The sequence below is a fragment of the Oenanthe melanoleuca genome, chromosome 4A (assembly GCF_029582105.1).
Source record: "Oenanthe melanoleuca isolate GR-GAL-2019-014 chromosome 4A, OMel1.0, whole genome shotgun sequence".
Classification (NCBI taxonomy): Eukaryota; Metazoa; Chordata; class Aves; order Passeriformes; family Muscicapidae; genus Oenanthe; species Oenanthe melanoleuca.
Genome location: NC_079338.1, coordinates 1,520,275 through 1,540,143, shown reverse-complemented (window position 1 = coordinate 1,540,143; position 19,869 = coordinate 1,520,275). Strand labels below are relative to the sequence as shown.

Here is a 19,869-nt window from a genome sequence, read left to right as displayed (position 1 = left end):
AACGAGGACAGAAGTGACTGCAGGAACAACAGGCAAAGAAATAAATGACGTGGAGAAAAATGGGAGTTGGGATTATTTGGTTCTGTATTGTCTGACACGGGCTCAGGGGGAGCACAGCACCTCATAACCAATTCACTGCTACTGGTGATGCTTCTCAGCCCAAACTTGGGAGTGTGCAGCTGTTTGGTGAGAGCAGAAGTGCTAAAGATCCAGCACAGCAGCTGAGGAAACCTAGAGCCAGGTTTTAGCACAGCTCAGGTTCTGTTTGGCTGTTGCCACATTATTTAATCTTTAATTTATGGCAGTGAACCTTAAGCTGTTCAGGGGTAGAACAGCAAAATCTTGTTCTTCACTGTGGTTTATGAACAGAGGAGCTCAAGTCAATGAGAGAACTGGACTGAGTCTCTTCCAACGTTCTGTTGAGGACACAAATTCATGCTCAGCAGCTGAAATATGGGTTTGTGAGCATCAAGCTTGCATATGGTTCTCTGAGTGGTTTCTAGGGTTCAAAAATTACTCAGTAAACTCAAAAAGAGCCTTTCAGCTATTTATGTTGGCTGTGCTCTTTTGAGGGAAGCTACTCTAAGCAGTAGGCTTGCAATTGCCATTGTTAAAAATTCATTATGGACCAGATGAGATTATTAAAAATAAATCAAATACTTTGGGTTCACTTGTACTGGTTAGCTGAATATATTTCTGCAAATCCTGCTTTAAAAACTCATGAGTTGGAAACATTTGAGTTTGATGTTAAAAGCAAAACTTCCAACATCACCCTGAGAGAATCTCTGAAGTCTCTGTGGCTGTACAGCTTTAAGTGCACCTGCAATGCTGCAGCAGGAGAGGAATTTAAAATAACAATGTGTGGGCATTTAATCTGTTTATTTGGGGAGTGCCCCTTCGGTGGGAGCTCACTGTGCTGATCTGTCCCTCAGAACTGCAGTGAAGGTATCAAAGCAAACAGATCCAGGAGAGAACGTTTCCAGAAGGGGAAAGGCAGAGATGCTCCTCTGCCTGCTCTTCTTGCCAAGGTGCTGGGTGTTGGTTTTAGCTCAGAACAAGCTGCATGTGCAATTTACTGCTGCAAGATATTGTGAACAAAGAGCTCAGGAGGAGCTGGATAAAGATGGGGTAATTGCACTAGTCACAGGCAATACAATGTTTAAAGAATCCCAGTCCTTAGGCTTCAAGCTATATTGTGGTGTAGTCTTCCAGGATTGTGCAGAGTGTGGTTTACTGAAGTTTCCTCTGAAGTATCTGAGTTTCAATTCTGATTATTTGGAAGACAGTATGCTCCAATAAGCGCATCATTGCATTTGTTTTGCATGACAATCCTTGTTTCCACTTTTACAGCTGTATAATGGTATTTCATACTTTTTACAGTGCCTGATATTCAAGATCAAAGTATTTAACAGATATTTTCTATCTCTGTACTTCTAGCAGTGGAAAAAATATTTCTGTTCAAATCTAATCTGTTACACTGGGACTTCTCTGGCTGCTGAGCTGATCATGAGATAGTCTGGGGGTAGATGATTATCTGCAGAGATACTTCTAGGAAGTAATTAGAACTCACTTGGCATAATTGCATGGAGTTTGGACAGTCTGAGAATGGAGAGTCGTGGTTAACAACGTTTATTTGAATGTTTGCTGAGAGTAGGATCCTACATTTAATGAAATATATTATTAGGAGCTCCCTTTCATAGAATTCTCTAATAATGTTGGTTGTTTCAATGACAGTAATTCTCTGTGTGGATCTTTGCTGTCTGGACATCCTTTCCCAATGTCCTGTCATGTCCCCTTTCCTTGCAGTTCCTGAATGGGACTGAGGGTGTAGATGGAAAAAGAACCTTTTATGTAATTCTAATTATTTCTGTACTATTTATTTATCTAGGATTGCTCTGACTGTAACTCTTGAGTGTTTTTTCCTGCCATATTTCCTTTTCTTGACTAGAACTACTTTTTTATTTCTCTTAAGGCACCGGAAGGAATCCTTGAGGTCCCAAGCTCAGTATGTTCTTTTTTTTTTTTGGTCAAAGCCTTCCAACAGGATATCCCATTTTCAAAATAAATACAGCATTTTGTTTTTGGAAAACAGGAAGGGCAGGCCATGGAATAGATGGCAATAAAGATTGTTGCTGAGATGTCCAAACTTGGAACTCAGATTTTAGCAGAAGGTGTACAGATCATGAAAAGGAATCTTCCCTTTTAAAGGCTTTTAAGGAAAAGAAATTACAGCAGGAAATGCTAGATGAAATTTTCAGTCTTTCCTCTAAAGAGATGTCTTATCCACAAACAAAGCCACTTAAAATAGAGACTGGCTTGTAAACATGAGGAGAATTCACTTGTAAAGAAGGTTTAGACATTGTCTGCTGATCAGTGTATGAATAAAAGCTAAAAAAAGTTTTTATTACACAGCAAGCAGTCAGTGCATCTTATTCCTTTGGTCGTGGTGAGGAGGTTTGGTTTTGTTCTTTTTTGTTCCTTTTTTCCTTCTCCTACTACAGTCACAGTGCAAAAATTTAATGAGCCATCTGCTGAACCACAGTTTTGCTCCGTAAATCAACAGGGGGAAATAGCAGCCTCTTCCTTAGCAGAGCTATTCCTTAAATATGTTCAAAGTGGGATCTTTTTTATCAAAGTGCTATCACTTTTCATAATACAGCAACAATTTTAACATTTAAAGCACTTGGAAATCTCAGCTGAGATTTTAGCTCTTATTTGGTTGCTTGGAGTCACACGATACTGGGAGTGTTACAGGGACAGATCATCCAGGTTTTTATTAAACCATAGAAACTCCTTCAGTGTCAAAAATTTCCAGGCTCACCAAATCAGAGGCAAAATGTCACATTTGATATATTAGCTGCTTTTCCATTAGCACAGTTATGTTCATGTCATACCTGCAGCCTGAGATGCTTCTCTTGCAGGCTGCAAACAAATGCATCTCAGCACAGCTCCATGGATTTCTCTAAATCACACATTTGGGGGATTTCTTGCCTTGTTTCTCAGGAATTGATGAGACTATTGCCACTTGCCTCTCTTTGGGTTATGGTTTGTAATTGCAAACCTCATCTCATGAACAAATCTCATGTGTAGAAATTTTTCAAAAGGTTGCTACAACTCAGATTTTCTCCTGTCTCATCCAAAAAAGTTTCATTTGGTAAAACCTGGGCTTAGATACTACAAAAAATTCCCCAGAAAACCAAATGAACAGTGTGATGTAGAAATACCTCTGTTAGCCTGACTGTGTTTGTGATTACCCTTTTTTGTTCCCTTGGAGGTTTTTTTTACTTTTAGATCCAAGTAGTTGTTAAAGGAAAAACTTGATTTTGCTTGCTGGATGGAGCACAACACAAATCCAGTATGGTGAGATCTTCCTTGCCCCAGAAATTGTTGGGAAAGGAGCAGTAAAGAAGCTCTGATAGCTTCAGGTAGCCCTGAGACAGACCAGTGAAGAACTGCACCTTCTCCTTGTGGCTCAGTGAAATGAATATTCCTGAATATATTTCTAATATTGTTGTTGGAAACAAGAAGAGAGCTGCACCCTTCTCCTGTTTGTAGCTGCTGAGTTGTGAGCATCAGCCACAGGGGATGAAATTGGGTTTCAAGGCATGTCCCAGTGATATTTCAGAGCCATGGATGCATCTGACTTTGCCTCATGAATAAGCCACAACAAAAAGTGCTCCAGCTGATGATCAGTGCTGCTTCCTCAGCAAATGATCCTGTTGCTATGAGACAACAGGAACTCTGGGCTGGCTGCAGTGGCTGCTTTGATCCAGACCCCATCCAGAAGGTTGCTCTTGCCAGATGATGCAGCCTCAGTGATTTCAGTATTTACAGGACCTGCTGGAGGCTTGTTAATAAAATATTTCTGCTATTGGGATGTCACCAGAAATAGAAAGAACCACATTTGTGATGTAGATTTTCAAAGAGAGATGGTAAATGAGGGGTTGGCTTTAAAATGAGATTCCAGATGGGAGAGGATCCTGCAGATGGGTCAGGGAAGAGAGACTGAGGCCCAAAGAGCTGCAGGTCTGCTTGGAGAGCTGGTGAAACTGCAGAGGGAGAGGATTTCTTTATAAACTATTCTGTAAAGTGTCAACAGGAGACTGTCAAGGAGAGGAAGGTGTTAGACCAGAAGTGCTAGACCAGAGGATACTGTAAGAGCATCTTTGAAGCCCATGCAGTCTGTGAATTTGTGGTTAACACCAAGTGCTTTGAAGCTAATTATAAAACCAGCAGTGAAGCCATGACGTGTTTAAATGAGGAAGTAAAGAATGAACTGTGGGGTTGTTAGTGTCAATAGAACAGAGTATTTCTTCCTGCTGTTTCCAGGTCCATCAATTGAAGGTTTAAGCAAACACTGTTTTGCAATCAGGCCTTTGAGCTTGTAGAGGGAATTTTAGAACTGTTGTATCTTTGAAAATAATCAGCCTGAGCTGCTTCATGCACTTTTGTGGCCATGGTTTTGTCTGCTGAATCCTAAAATGATGTTGTGTTTAGGTGTGAGCAGAAAGGTATTCTGCACATCCAGGTACTGGCTGGTGTCTGTCAAATCAAGGTATTGCACAGATTGGGAACACAACTGGAGTGCAGAGCTCTGGAAATGGCATTCCTGAGCTGCTCTGTTTGGAGGCAGACTGGAATTCAACTACAGAAAGATTGACAGGTCTCTGACAAGCAGAGGCCATTCCAAAAGTGTGAGTGTTGTCCTCTCCACCCAAACTCACTGCACTGTGCAACTGCTCAGAAACACTTTGGGAGGGCAAGAACTATCTCAATATATTCCTTTCTAATTTCAGCTGCTACCAATGCTGCTTGAGGGAGTAGGAGAGAGAAAATGAAACATTTGTAGACTGCTTTTTTCTTATTCTTCCATGCTGTCCCTTTTTATTCTCTCAGGGATGGTATAAATATTAGCAAATTAAAAAAGGCACATTATTTTGAACTGATCCTCATTTCACAATAATTAGCAAACTCTAATGGCCTTCAGGAAAAACCTTTTCCATTCCATTCTGTTTGATTAGAGGAGCCCAACTGGAGGATGAAGAGAGAGCAGAACTGCTTTCCTTGCACATTTGCTGTATCATAGAGGAGATGGGAGATATTTTTGCTCCCTTCTGGTGATACTGTAAGGAAAGTAGCAGAGTGGCTCTTGCAGGTCCCTTTTGCATCACAGTATTTTGAAAAGAAACTTCTACTTCAGAGCTTGGTAATCCTTAAAAGGTTTGTCAAGATTGCTGGAGTCCACAGCAAGTGCTCAAAATAGTTCTGCTGCACTGGCAAAAAAAATCATTTGCAATTACATTTCCTGTCATGCTGTGTTTGTGTGGGGGGTGTTTTTTGGGTCACTCTCCTCACAATTAGGTAGTTCTGAGAAGTTTGAAGTGTCACTCTGAGCCTCAGGTTGTTGTTGCAGCTCCCATGAGGTGCTGTTGGGAGCAGATCCACGTGAGGGGAGGAACAGGCTCATTCCTTCTTGTTGGAGGGGACAAGGACACTGGTACCTGTCCAGGTATGGCCTTGAGCCACGACATCTGCCAGGTGAATAATGGGGGCTGGAGATCCCAGCAGAGCTCAGGAGAGCTGGAGTGAAGAGAGGAGCCAGCAAAGCCCGGGCAGTGGGGCTGAGGGCTGGTGTTACCTGTCACAAAAGCAGCTCCTCAGGCTCTGTTTTCACATCATGGAAGGTCCTTTAAAAGCCATAAAGAGGCTGCTCCAGGCTCAGTAGGATTTCAGCTTCAGCTGAGTCACCTCCACATCCACCCCCTCGTTTTCCTGGGATCAGCCAGGCACTGTTCCACCTGCTGCAGGCTGCTGAGTGCTCCTGTCTTCACAGCCCCCTTCCCACAGGGCTGGAGGCTCCTCTCCTGTGCGAGAGACTCCTGGCTTTCATTTCAATTTCATCCATGGTTTCTAAATTCCCAGAATCTGAGCATTCATATTTGCAAGATTCCTCAGTTTCATCTTCTCCAACACTCCTGCTCTGTCCCCGAGGGGTGGATTCCCCACCTGGGCTCTGTGGGTGCTGTGACCCCCCACTGATGAATGCCCTGCAAAACAACAGTGCTGGACAGGGGCTGCCTCTAGCCCTAGCAGGATCCCACAGCAGTGCCAATTTAATGGAAAATAAAATCACTGCAGACCCCCAGGTACTGCTGAATCAGATCAGATCCCTCTGCAGTGTCACCTCTGCTGCTTGCCAGGAGGAATTGCCAGAACTGGGCAGGATTTTGGGCCCCCTTCCCCCATGGTCCCCCAGTCTTGTCCTTAAGGGTTGAGAGAAGCCAGCAGGGATCCTGCTGGTCATCACAGAGACAGCAGTGGCAGCAATGCTTTCCTCACATCTGGAAGTTTGTGCTGGATAATAGCATGTCACTGTAATCCTCATCCTGGGAAACAGGGATACCTGGAGCTGTCCTGATGAGTTAATGGATGCAGCAGTTCTCGTGGTTTGGGACTGCTTGGTCCTTATTTACTAACTGTGTGCACAGGGAGGGTGTCACTTCCAAAGGAGAACCTGGGGTGTGATATTTGACTTGCAGGAGCAGTTTTCAGGCACTTGCCTAGAGAGCAAATCTACAAACCCAGCCTATGTTTTATGAACTGAGTAGCTGTTTGCCTTTCTTTACAGCAAGTCAGCTTTTCCCATCTCCACAGTCCCTCATCAATTTGGTTTCATTCCCATTCTTCAGGGAGTAGAAATTTAGGCTCAGAAAAGCTAATTGCCTCCTTCAGAGTGTAAGGACTCCAGTTCTGAGTCCCCAGGATCTCCTTGCCTGGGTACACAGCTACATGGGATCAGTGCTGAGCTGGCTGAGGCTTCTGTGAAAGGGGAGGAATGAGATGTTGCTGCTCCTTCTCTTTCTCCTTTCACTTATATGGACTTAGCAAAAGGGCACTGCTATTTTATCAAAACTTTGTGATTTGCCTTTGAGCAACTGCCACCATTATTTCAAAAACTCTTTGACTGTCTGACTGCAGGTTGTTAAAGAATATTGCACAAACCATGTTGTGATGGCTGCCTGGACTGAGCTCAGAAAAGTGAATCTGTTATTATCATCATCTTTTGTTCCAAGGGCTTGGCAGTTTGGGACATGCAAAAATGAAGAAAACTGCTTGTCTGCAGCACTTGCAGGGGAGTCAGGGGTCTCATTGTGTACCAAGGGGGTGCAGAAGTGCTCAGTGACACCCTCTCACTGCCAGACAGCAGGAGACACAGCTTGTATCATAGATTACAGCTTTTAATATTTTATCCAGGGCTCCTGTGTCACTGCAACTGTTACATCCCTGATTTGTGGCTTTGGAGTTGCAAATTTTAATGGCTTAAGCTTGCTGTGGAGTGCTGAGAAGCATTTGTAGCTTTTGTTGTAGGGAGCAGAGGTTCTGCTAAACATTTACCAGATAATTCCTGAGGTAATTTGCTGTAAAGATTTAAGGGATTTCTCAGTTGTACCGTTGTGTCTCCCTCAACCTTTCCACAGAGGAAGCAGCTTCTCTCAGTGCTCAGCCTTTCCACAGAGAGCTTTACCAGATTTGCAGTTGCAGCTCAAACATTTGGCAGCTTCAAGAAGGGTCCCCAGTAATTCAGAGGAGTTTTTGATAATATTTGTCTGATAAAAGGGGAATGCAAAGCTGGGACAAGTTGGGAATTCCTGACTTCAGTGTTTTCTGCCTTAACATTAATTAATCTTTTGATGAGCTATCATAAGCATTTCTCTTTTTTTTGCATCTAAGAGTGCTCCTCACTGCACAGGCAGATGGTAACTCTCATTCCTCCTGCCAAAGAGCTCACAGTCTAATAGACAGTGCAGCCAAAAAGTGGGAGGGAAAAAAGGGAGAGAACATCATTGATTATCACTTCTCAGACAGCAGTAGGGTTAGAACAGAAGCATCACCCAAGAGTTGGATGGGAAGGACATCAGCAGCTTGAGGAGGTCCAGAGTAAGAGCCAGCCCAGGGCAGAGCTCAGGCCTTCAAAGATTTCAAATCAAATCCTCTTATACAGCCAAAGAAAATCAAACAGAAAGCAATTATTTGTTACTTAGCCTTTTCAAGAGAAAATCCAACAGCAGCAGCCTCCCTTTGGGATGGGATGCACTGCTGGGTCTCTGAACTCCTGAGGTCAGTGAGGACACAGAGGAATTTTATTCTGAGTGCAGTTATCTCAGTGTCATGGAAAGTCCTGGCCCAGCTTTTATTCACCTTTACTCCATCTCCAGAGATAAAGTTATTCCCTCATGTCACTGAGTGCTGTGAGCTCCCTGACACCTGTGCTACAACCTTGGGAAATACTGGTACCACTCCTAGAAATGCTTTGTCCTAACCTGCCTTAGGTTGTGTTTCCAGAGATAATAATTTCTCAATTTGTATGGGATGAGATGAATGTTCATCTACATGAGAAATAATAAGTTTTATTATAGCAAGGGAGCACAGCTGCATCATCTTCTTTCTATGTGTGGTCATGAAATACTTTTGGTTTCTAGAAGAACAAATTCTGGTCTCAGTGCAAACCAAGATTCCTGGTGCTCTGCACAGTCTGGTTCTTCCTGGGCTCTGGGCTTGGTGAACATGGGCAGACACTGACCCCAAAATTCTGTCACCAGGAGGAGTCACTGTCTGCAAACTGTCCTTAGGCTGGTGCTTGCCTACACCAGCCTGTCCTGGGGGTCAGGGGAGGAGGAATCAAACTGCACAAAGGACTGAACACTGATTTCAACCACAAAATAACTGAGATGTATAAACTGAAGGCCTGGCTGGGTATTTTTTATTCTGCTTTTTGAATAACACTAAAATTGAGTTGATCTCCACAAAGAAACAATGATTAAGCAAAGCCTGCTGCTTATTTTGATGAATATTTTCTTTTTTTCTGGAGCAAGATGCCTTCTTATTGCATACTGAAACACCTTCCCACTTTGCATCTGTTATTCTTAGCACCAGTCCTGTTGATAGAAAAAATAACATAAAAATAAACACAAGAGTAAAAAAGCCCCTCGTTTTTCTGACTTAAAATGCTTCAAAATGAATGTTTTAAATTTTTAAAGTATCTAATTAAATAGATATAAAGTGAAATATAATCCATGAAAATAAAATTTTGATGCAAAATTTTTCTGATCAATTCAGAGTCTGAAGAGAAGACCAAAGACAAGTTAGGAAGTCGATGCTTTGTGTTTGTACCTTTTGGCACTGTGACCCAGCAGGGCTCTGATGCCATTCCCTAAAACCCTCTCGTGTCCCACATGTCTTGGGCAGCCTGCACAGCTCTGCAGGGAGAGCAGCACTGAGCTCTGCAGTGGATCTGCTTTTTCCTCAGCTCCAGACACACTTTGGCTCCTCAGGGAGGAGATCTGCTCAGACACAGAGGATCAGAGAACAACACCTGCAGGGTTTTTCCCATTTAGGCAATTTTCTTGGAGGCAGAGCATCCTCAGTGTCCATCCCCTCCCCTCCACACCTCTCCTGCTCACTCAGGAATGAGCTCCTGAACAGAATCCAACAGAAGCACAGGCAGACTCTGTACCTAGTCCCAAATTAAAGCTTGATTAAGTCATTAACAGGATTATGTGCAGGAGGCTGCACTCTGTGAACCAGTGATGTCCTTTTCAATCCCATGTCCCCAAATCATGGAGCATGTGTCACAGTAATTGCCAAGTGCTTATGGAGGGCACAGAAATGCTTGTAAAAATAAACTTGGGCTGGCACACAGGTTACATAATGGCATGTCCATGTCAGGGGCTGTAAGGACCTGTGTCACTCATGACTCTGCTGCTTCAAAGTCAGATGTCACAGCAGTAGAGCAGCACTTGGAGAAGCTCTGGGAGACAGGGAGTGGGAATTGCCAGGAGCATTGTGCCTGAGGAACTCACCCTTTGTGCTTTCCACAGTCTGACAAGGCCCAGACTCCCTTTTTGGGAGCTTTCCCAAGGGAATTGCCTTTCCTCTCCTCTGGGTAGTTTTGGAAGTCAGGACGTGACTCCCAATGGCCACTCACCACATGCACAAACTTCATCACAATCCTGGCAAGGTGTTCTGAAAGGAGGCAGGGGGGAGGTTCTGGCTGTGCTACAGCTCATTTCTGCCACTGGAGCTGAGCTGATGTGGCAGCCAAGCTGCTGAGAGGCTCCCAGGAGGAATTCTGTGGCTGGAGGGACACAGCAGTGGGTGTGTGTCACACTGAGACTTCAGACTGCAGGGACATGCCTGGGGCATGGCATCCATGGAGGAACACAGGGATGTTCACACCTGGATTGTTCCCAGTTGTCCTGGTTTGAAGGACAGGTGTTTGACAATATAGGCAGGAGCTTCTCTTTGAAATGGAGAATGTAAACCCCCTCCCTCCAAATTATTATTATAACTTCGAAATTAAGGAGCTCTCAGGCAAAGCTATGGGAATTAGGAATAAGTTCTTTATTGGAAAATTAAACTAGAAATGCAGTATTACACAGAACAATCCCAAACCCTGCCAGAGTCAGAATCCAAGCTGACACCCGTCAGTCAGTCAGGGTGTTGGCAGCAGTTGTTGGCAGCCAGAAATGTGGATTCTGTCCCCATCTGTTAACCCAGCTGGGGCAGTGACCCTGATCTCCTGGCACACATTATCTGCTCATGGGCCATCTTTAAACCAGCTGGGCAATCATCTTTATCTTCCCACAGCCCATCCTCCCTCCAGGAGATATCTCCTGTTCATGGCCAGTGAGTCCCAGGGCATGACTGATAAAATTCCATCATCCCACTGGGAGATGCTCCAGCCAGGGGAGGAGCCAAGCCTTTCCTACCCAGATAAAAACTGACATTTTGGACACCAAGGAACCTTCTTTCCACTGGATCCCAGAGGAAAACCAGACCTTTGCACATCATCCCTGGAGCTTCAGAGGAAACTGCACCTTCTCCAGGAGCACTGCTTCAGCTGAACCACATCTGCCACTGCAGGAGGATGCAGCCACCATTGAATGGGACTGCTGCCAGGCACAGCCTGAACCACACTTTAAACACTGAATTCTGAAGAGTTCCCAGAAAGCCACAACTATCAAAGTCACAACTTTGAGACACCAAGGTGGTGTTTTATTTCAGTACCTTCAATCTATTTTTAAAGCAACCCCCAAATTTCATCTTTGTTTTTAGCTGAAAAGCAGCAACACTGTAAAACATGCATGGAACACTGGGTACATCTGAGATCTGGAGAATTTTTTTTTTCCCTGGGCCTAACAATTCAGTCAAGTCTGTCTCTGCCTGCTTCTCTGAGCTGAATGTACCTGGCAGAGGGACATAATCACAGTCTGAGAAACAGCAGACCCACAGTGGGAAATGCAGGACAAAAATATTGCTGGATGTGTCTGTGCCACACAGCAAAAGCTCTCAGCTGGTTTGTTTTCCACTCTTTACTTATCCCTATTAAATGAGTTGCTTAAGCTTAGTTGGAACGTGGCCCAATCAAATGCTGACCCTGCCTGCAAGAAATATTTTTCTCTATCAGCTACTTGAGCTAATTTTGGTCACTAATTTATGCATCTCTCTACATAGTGATATCTACACAATGTCTTTGGGAGAAACATTTGTTAAGGCTGACAATAGCAACTGCCAGATATGTTGTAGGTGGAATTATTTGCAGTGTTTGCTGTCCTTTCTAGAGAAAATAAGTTTTGTACTTCTTCAGAGAAAGAGCTGCATTAGTGACCTTCATTTAGAAACTACAGAGCAAGAACAGGAATACAACAAAGAACAGGATTCCCAAAGCTCTAAATCCTAAACCATTGGCCCAGCCAGTAAATCCCTTTAAAAGAGCAGAGATTCCAGAGGTTTGGAACATGCTTAGTCCTCTCAGTGCAGAATAAACATAAACACCAGGCACTGCATTGGATCACTTTCTAAGGGAGAGGACTGAGAATTTGCATGACTTTTTAATCTTCTTCCTGAGCGTGTCTGAGTAAATTCTGTTAAATTCTGATACTTCTCTCTCTTTTCCATCCTCAGTTCTCACATTTCTTTCAGCAGCCTTGCCACGGTCAAATTTGTCCCTGCTGATGTGACTCTCCCCACTTCCCCTTTAACTTTTTTTTAAATGAACCTTTCTTTTTGAGCAATTGGCAGCCTGGTGCCTGGATGTTGCCTGGGTACAAACCCATCAATTTTACTGTGCCACAGTGCTCAGCCCTGGATAGTTTGATGCTGATTTCAGGAGGGAACAGGGAGTGGTCAGGCAGGGCTGCTCTGATTGAAGGAGCTCCAGGAAAACTCTAAATCAAAGGATTTGAACCAAGTGATTCCCCTCTGTGGCACTGCAGCAAGCACAGACCTGACGAGCCAGGTTAGGAGAGGAGGTTACTGGGAATGAGCATCACTTGTTGATCATTTCTGTTCAATAAGAAATGCAGCACTGGGGTTAAAGGACTCACAGCCAAAGGACTGGCAGAGGTGTTGCTGGGGTGTGAAGGCCTAACCTCAAGATCACTGGCTTATTTTACACAGGCTAAACACAGTCTGTGCTTTTGACTTAGTGCAACCGCCCTGCTCCAGGGAAAGGAGTCCCTGGCCAAACACTGCCAAGGGGAGTTAGGGCTCCTGGATCAGGGAGGAAGAAATGAGGGGCTGCAGGCTTTTTGTAAAGTCCTGTTTCACTCTCCAGCTTGAAATCCTCCATCATTCCTCTGCTGCTGAATGAGGAATGCAGCTGAGCCCAGAGAACTATTCACAAACACAAAATGAGGGGTGTGGAGCAAAGCTTATCTGCCTCTCAAGCACACCATGGAGGTAAAGTGCATCCCCATGTGTGACAAGTGACGTTAACTGGGACTAAATATAGAGCAGCCTGCTGCACACTGATGATATCTCCCAGGGTCAGCTGAGCTGCTCTGCCTAATTTTGGCCTGCTGGGTCTCTGGAGGTTGTTGTTAGCAAAAGGCAGCAGTGCTGTAGTGGGTGGAGCAGTTCCCTTCTTGGATGGTCAGCCAGAGGAGCCTGTGTCCATCCTGTCCCCTCTCCAGCTCTGCAGTGTCCATCCTGTCCCATCCCCATTTCTGCAGTGTCCATCCTGTTCCAGTTCTGCAGTGTCCATCCTGTTCCATCTCCATTTCTGCAGTGTCCATCCTGTTCCATCTTCAGTTCTGCAGTGTCCATCTTGTTCCATTTCTGCAGTGTCCATCCTGTTCCATCTCCATTTCTGCAGTGTCCATCCTGTTCCATCTTCAGTTCTGCAGTGTCCATCCTGTCCCCTCTCCAGCTCTGCAGTGTCCATCCTGTTCCATCTTCAGTTCTGCAGTGTCCATCCTGTCCCACCTCCATTTCTGCAGTGTCCATCCTGTTCCATCTCCATTTCTGCAGTGTCCATCCTGTTCCATCTTCAGTTCTGCAGTGTCCATCCTGTCCCCTCTCCAGCTCTGCAGTGTCCATCCTGTTTCACCTCCAGCTCTGCAGTGTCCATCCTGTCCCCTCTCCATTTCTGCAGTGTCCATCCTGTCCCCTCTCCAGTTCTGCAGTGTCCATCCTGTCCTATCTCCAGTTCTGCAGTGTCCATCTTGTTCCATTTCTGCAGTGTCCATCCTGTCCCCTCTCCAGCTCTGCAGTGTCCATCCTGTTTCACCTCCAGCTCTGCAGTGTCCATCCTGTCCCCTCTCCATTTCTGCAGTGTCCATCCTGTCCTATCTCCAGCTCTGCAGAGTCCATCCTGTCCCACCTCAATTTTTGCAGTTGCCATCTTCTCCCACCCTTCTAAGTTTTAACTGATGCACTTCATTCCATGGATGAATATTTAAACCCACATTTCCCCTCCTTTGAGGGAGAGTTGTCCCTTTTAGGAGACTTTTAGGAGACTGCATTTAGAGCAGTAGGAAGGTTAATATAGTTATAGTCACAGAGTTTCTTACATCCCAATAGAAAACAAATATTATTTCCAAGACTCAAAAGTAATTTGTGAATGATGTTAATGTTCAAGCAGCTCTGTCACATCTCTTTGGTCAGTGTTATCTACATAGCCTCTTCTTTTCATGGGGCCTCCCTTCATCCTGTATTTCAAAACAAACCTTGTACTGGAGTAATTAGTGGGGCCAAATTGAAATGATTGAAATCCCTACTTTGGATGAAATTACCCCTGTGTCCTCTGCTTTAGGGTTTCCTTCAGCCTTTCTGTGTCTGCACTCCTTGGCTCTGTCTCTGGGAGATTTGAATCCCAAACTCCTGCATTGGCATTCAGAGATGATAAAATCACCCTGATTTATCAGTTTAGTGACCAGCAGAGCACCTCAGAGAGATTTTGAAGCCCAGCATGACTCAGTGCATTGCTAAAATCTCTACTACATCAGAGCCTCATTCTAACCATGGAAAATAAACTAGATCTTGGAATGAAGTTCATTCAGAAGCTGGAATCTGGGAGCATCTGGGAATTGGTTTAGTTTGCCTCTGTGAGGGCTTGAGCACCAGCAGCTAGGGAGTGATTCAGTGGCAGCAACAGCTTGTTCCTCAAAGATTTAACTCTGCTTGTGGTGCTTCCAGGGATGAGGAAATAGTTTCTCCTGATCACTTTGAATAAATGTTTGATGAGCACACAAATAGCTAACGTAAAAGGAATTTAAATGTGTTATCCAGAAACAACTCCCTTCTCTCTCCTCATTCTTTCTGTGAGGACAGAACCAAGAGCAGAGTCTGTACCCAGTACAGAATCATTGCTTTGCACCTGGCTGAATCTGAGACAAAAACGATCCAAAGGATGAAGTGGGAGGATGTGAAATCTGCCAGGTCACTTAAAATGAACATCTTTAAAACTGGAGAAGTAATTCAGATCATTAAGAAGAGTAATAGTAAAAAACCTGCAGATAAAGGAACAATTTATCTTGAACCAGGGAAGCTGCAGAACTGGCTGAATTATCTCATTCACAAAGACCTTGTTGAACTCGGTGCCCGGAAACATTGTGGAATTACGGAGTGACCTATTTTGATTTCACCAGGGGATGAAGGAGCTGCCTTGTCAGTCACCTTTGTGCCCTGATTAAGAGGCATCACAATGGGAACTCCCGCTAAACTCACGGCACTGCCCTGGAACTGCCTTTTCACCGCGGGCATTTGCATTTAAATGGGGAATTCAGAGACGCCGAAGAGCAGCGGTGGTGCCAAAGGACAAAGTTAATCACTGAAAACTGCTCTGCCTGCCCGACTGTGCTGCCACATCTGGAATATTCACCTGGAACAGACAAGGCACCTTCACCTCTGATCCATAGAGCCTCCAAATACTATTCAATTCCTCGACAGGAAGCCTTGTCTTTCTCCTCAACGTGGTTTTAAGCTACCCTTAGTTTTGTTACTTTTGAAATGACAGGAGGCCAATTTCAGACAGAAAATTTTCAACAGCTCCAAGTTTTCACGAATTTTTTTCAGAGCCACCGAGGGTTTAAGCACAGGCAATTATCCTCTGCTGTCACCAAAAGGCAATGATGGAGTCTGAGGGGCTGTGATGAAAAGAGGGATTTCTTATTTTCATGCCTCCTTTGTGGGAAGAATGTAATTACTATAATATCAGAACAAACTACAGACAAAACACCTTCCAAACACTTTTAGAGCTACTCAATACTGAAAGATGCAGTGAATAATCTGATTTTTCGGTTTTTTTTCTAGCTAATGATACCATTGGAATTGTCACAGCCAAGTTAGAATTTTTCATGAACTACCAGGTAGCACAAAATATTTTGTGGACTGGTTTGTGTGGATTTGTAAATGCACTTCTCTTCACCAGAAGAGTTCAGAAACAAAAAGTTTTGTGAACTTACAGAATTTGAAAACACTGATTACCTGAACTATTTGGAATGAGATTGTATCAAGGCCTGTGAGGATGAAGCATGAAGCAGTGACAGCCCTAATTAGGAAATGTAATGCAATAAAACTGGAAAGCAAAATTCCCCCTGTAAGGCAAATTAAAAACAATGATCCAGATTATTTTTTTAAAAATAAAGAGATAAGTACTGAGAGGTGACAAAGTAATCAGTGCCCATTTAAACTGTGCAGAGCAGAATATTTGAGGGTTTAGCATCTGACCTGTCAGGTGTTCATCTGCCTTCACCATGGGAGGATCACTAAAGCTGGCAGGGGAGTGTCAGCCCCACAGGACAGAAACTTTGGGACAGCAGTGCCTGTGCCATGCCCCAAACCCAGCTGATGTGCAATATAATTGCACTTATAATATATATGTATATATATGTGTATATATGTATATATATGTATATATGTGTACATATATATATACATATATATACATATATATATACATACATATATATACATACACACATATATATATACACACACACACATATATATATATACATATATATATATATACACACACACATTTATATATATACATATACATATACATATATATATATATATATATATATATATATATAAATGCAATATAATTGCATATTTAGAGGTGAAAGGCTGGCCAGGGATTTATTTACCAGCCTGGGTAGCACAATGAACCCAAGTTGCTTTTGTTACCTCAGATGTAACTCCACATCACACTGACAGAAAGTTCCTCTGAGGTGATCAAGGCAGTTTTCTCAGTAGATTAGGGCTAAGTTTGACAAGCAGTCTCTAGTTTTTGCCCAGCACAGCTAAATGGCCAAGTCAGGAATATTTCCACCTGGCCAGATTAAAGTTCTCTGACTGCAGAGGGGTGGAGGCAAAGGCTGAGCTGAGCACTCCCCATGGGTTCAGACAGGTGCATTTAACAATTCCAGGTTCTCCAAAAGTTTTAAAGGCTCCTGTTCTAATGGCTTGTGATGCTCTATAGCAATCTTGTATTGGAGGAGTCAAATCTGGGATCTACAAAGGTTCAGTCAACACTGGAGCAGCACTTGGATGATGCAGAACAAGGTTTGGGTGGGAGCTGCAGTGCTCAGTCCTCCACCAAAATAAAGCCTGGCTCAGTGCACAGCAAAGGAACAAGAGCTCCCATCTGAACAACCCTTCCTGTGGCACGAGCCAATTCCTTTGGATTTTAAAACCTTTTAACTTTTTACAAGGACCTAAAATACAAAGAGATCTCACACATCCCACCAGTGGAGAACTTATCTGAGCTAGATGATTATGGGTACAGAAAATATTAGAATAATTGCTGAAAGAAAGCCCCAGCTGTTATATAAAGAAAGGCATTGACTATTAACAATATTCTTCAGGCCATTTTACTTTAATTGCATTTCATTTCACTCCATAACATTTTGATAAAGTAAATTTAGACTCTCCTTTATGTGTTTTGGATTTTTTTCAAAACCCCTAGAACTCAATTAACAGCCTTTGTCTTCAAAGTCCTGGAGTTTAGAAACTGAAATAAAGAAACCCATTGTAAAGCACAGAAGGTGCAGCTTCCACCTGAACCCTCCCCCAGCCAGTCTGGCAGTGTCAGGACTGAATTTTCATTGCTTTGACTGTGCTTGTGTTACACTGAATTAGTTACAGTCCAGAGGGCACTTTTAAATCCCATCCCCAAACATGAAGATTAAATATTACTCATCAGTTTTCTGCAATTTAGAAGGCAATTTTGAAAAAAAAAATCACCAACCCCTGTGAATTGAGGGCCTCAGAAATGATTTTGTGCCATTCCATGTGAATTTTTGCATTCAGCCCATTTTGGACCTCACTGTTTACAGTGGTGATGCTGCTCCAAGAATTTTCTCTTCAACTTCTCATTTCTCTTTGAAGCTTATTTAGTTTATTTTGAGCCAATGTTTTAAAGTCAACTCAATTATTTGATATTGAGGTAGGTCCCAGATCACCTGGGATAACCTGCTTTTCATTAAATCATTATTTTGAGAGTTTGGCATTTTAGAACACTTCATGAAAAAAACCTCCCAGTCTCTTAACCATAAAGATCTGAATGAAAAAATTATTTCTTACAAGCTGAAACTTTTCTTACCTCTCTCCCCTTTCATAACTTCTCCTAGAGGTTAACAAAACTTGAGGGGTGAGGAAAAAAATTTTAAAATAACCTGTCCACAGTAACATAAGCACCTGCAATCTTGAAGAAGGATATTTAATCACAGATATAATTTATTTAATCACTTAATCATAGATACAAAGGGATTATTAAAGCTGCTGACCTGGGTAATAGAACATTGAGAACATTCTACCCACCCTGGCTCTGTAGATTCTGTAAAATCCTTAATTCTACTTTTAAAATTCTTAATTTTACCTTTAAAATTTCTCAATTCTACCTTTAAAAAATTTCTCAATTCTACCTTTAAAATTCTCAGTTCTATCTTTAAAATTCTTAATTTTACCTTTAAAATTCTCAATTCTACCTTTAAAATTCTTAATTCTACCTTTAAAATTCTCAATTCTACCTTTAAATTTCCCAATTCTACCTTTAAGATTCTCAATTCTACCTTTAAAATTCTCAATACTACCTTTAAAAATTTTCTCAATTCTACCTTTAAAGTTCTTAATTCTACCTCTAAAATTCTTAATTTTACCTTTAAATTTGTCAATTCTACCTTTAAGATTCTCAATTCTACCTTTAAAATTCTTAATTCTACCTTTCAAATTCTCAATTTTACCTTTAAAATTCTTAATTCTACCTTTAAAAATATTATTAATAATTAACCTTGACCTTTTCCATTTCGAAACAGGATCTTGACCAGATCCATATGATATATGATATATAATATATAATATATAATATATAATATAATATATATAATATATATATAATATAATATATAATATATATATATAATATATAATATATATATAATAATATAATATATAGTATATAATATAAAATATTATATATTATATATAATATTATATATATTATACAATATATAATATATAACATGTAATATGTAATATGTAATATCTATATTTATATATATTATTTATATAATATATATCGATACATTTATATTATATATATAATATAATAAAATAATTATTATTTTAGTATATAATTTATATAATTTTAATCCAAGCCACGCTGCAGTTTGCAGAACTCTTTGTGTCTCACGGAAATATCCAAGCGAGTCCTGCATCCCACGGGGAGCTCTCCTGGCTCCGCTGGCGCGTCCCTGCAGCACCAGCGGTCCGGGATCGCTCTGATTTCCCGGTGCCACCGCTGGATGTCCCCGGGAGACCGGCGATGGCAGCACTGCGGCATTCCCGCATCCCGGTGGGAGCTGGGCACAGCCCGGGGAGCCCCGGGAGAATTCCTGGGAACCTGTCCCAAGCGTTCCCAACATTTTATCCCAGGTGCACAGCATCTCCTAAATGCTGCTTTGTTAAAAGTTATTGTACATTTTTCTCCTCGATGCCCGAAAAATAACAAGTGCTAAGTGTAATTATTTTGGAAATAGTACTCAGAGACCTTTGGAGCAGGAGTTTGCCTGGATGAAGTTTGCTGCACACGGGGAGCACAGGGAGCAGCAGAATTTGCTCATCGGGGTGAAAAGAAGGGAATGAGGGTTGCATTTGGCACAGATCTGCTTTGTCCTCTGGAGCTGAGCTATTGCAGGGCTGCTCCTGAGCTTCGTGGTGCTGGGGGCACCCCTGGGGTCAGGGGACAAAGGCTCTGCTCATTCCTGCCCCTGCTCATTCCTGCCTGCTCATTCCAGCCTAGTCATTCCTGCCCCTGGTCATTCCAGCCTGGTCATTCCTACCCCTGGTCATTCCTGCCCCTGGTCATTCCTGCCTGCTCATTCCTGCCCCTGGTCATTCCTGCCCCTGGTCATCCCTGCCCCTTGTCATTCCTGCCCTGCTCATTCCTGCCCCTGCTCATTCCTGCCCCTGGTCATTTCTGCCCCTGGTCATTCCTGCCCCTGGTCATTTCTGCCCCTGGTCATTCCTGCCCCTGGTCATCCCTGCCCCTTGTCATTCCTGCCCTGCTCATTCCTGCCC

General features: G+C 42.8%; 1 long non-coding RNA gene across 3 annotated transcripts in view; it reads left to right on the top strand.

The window, feature by feature from the left end:
* Positions 1–19,869, top strand: part of LOC130253043 (uncharacterized) — a 67,159-nt gene that overhangs the window by 18,394 nt on the left and 28,896 nt on the right. Inside the window, exon 4 of one of the 3 annotated variants that reach the window (XR_008840496.1) lies at positions 18,948–19,155. The exons of 1 other annotated variant lie outside the window; for it this stretch is intronic. This is a non-coding gene — a long non-coding RNA (uncharacterized LOC130253043). Of the gene's footprint in view, positions 1–10,647; positions 13,691–18,947; positions 19,156–19,869 lie in introns of those variants that run through there. One more of the 3 variants, XR_008840498.1, reaches the window with a different exon arrangement.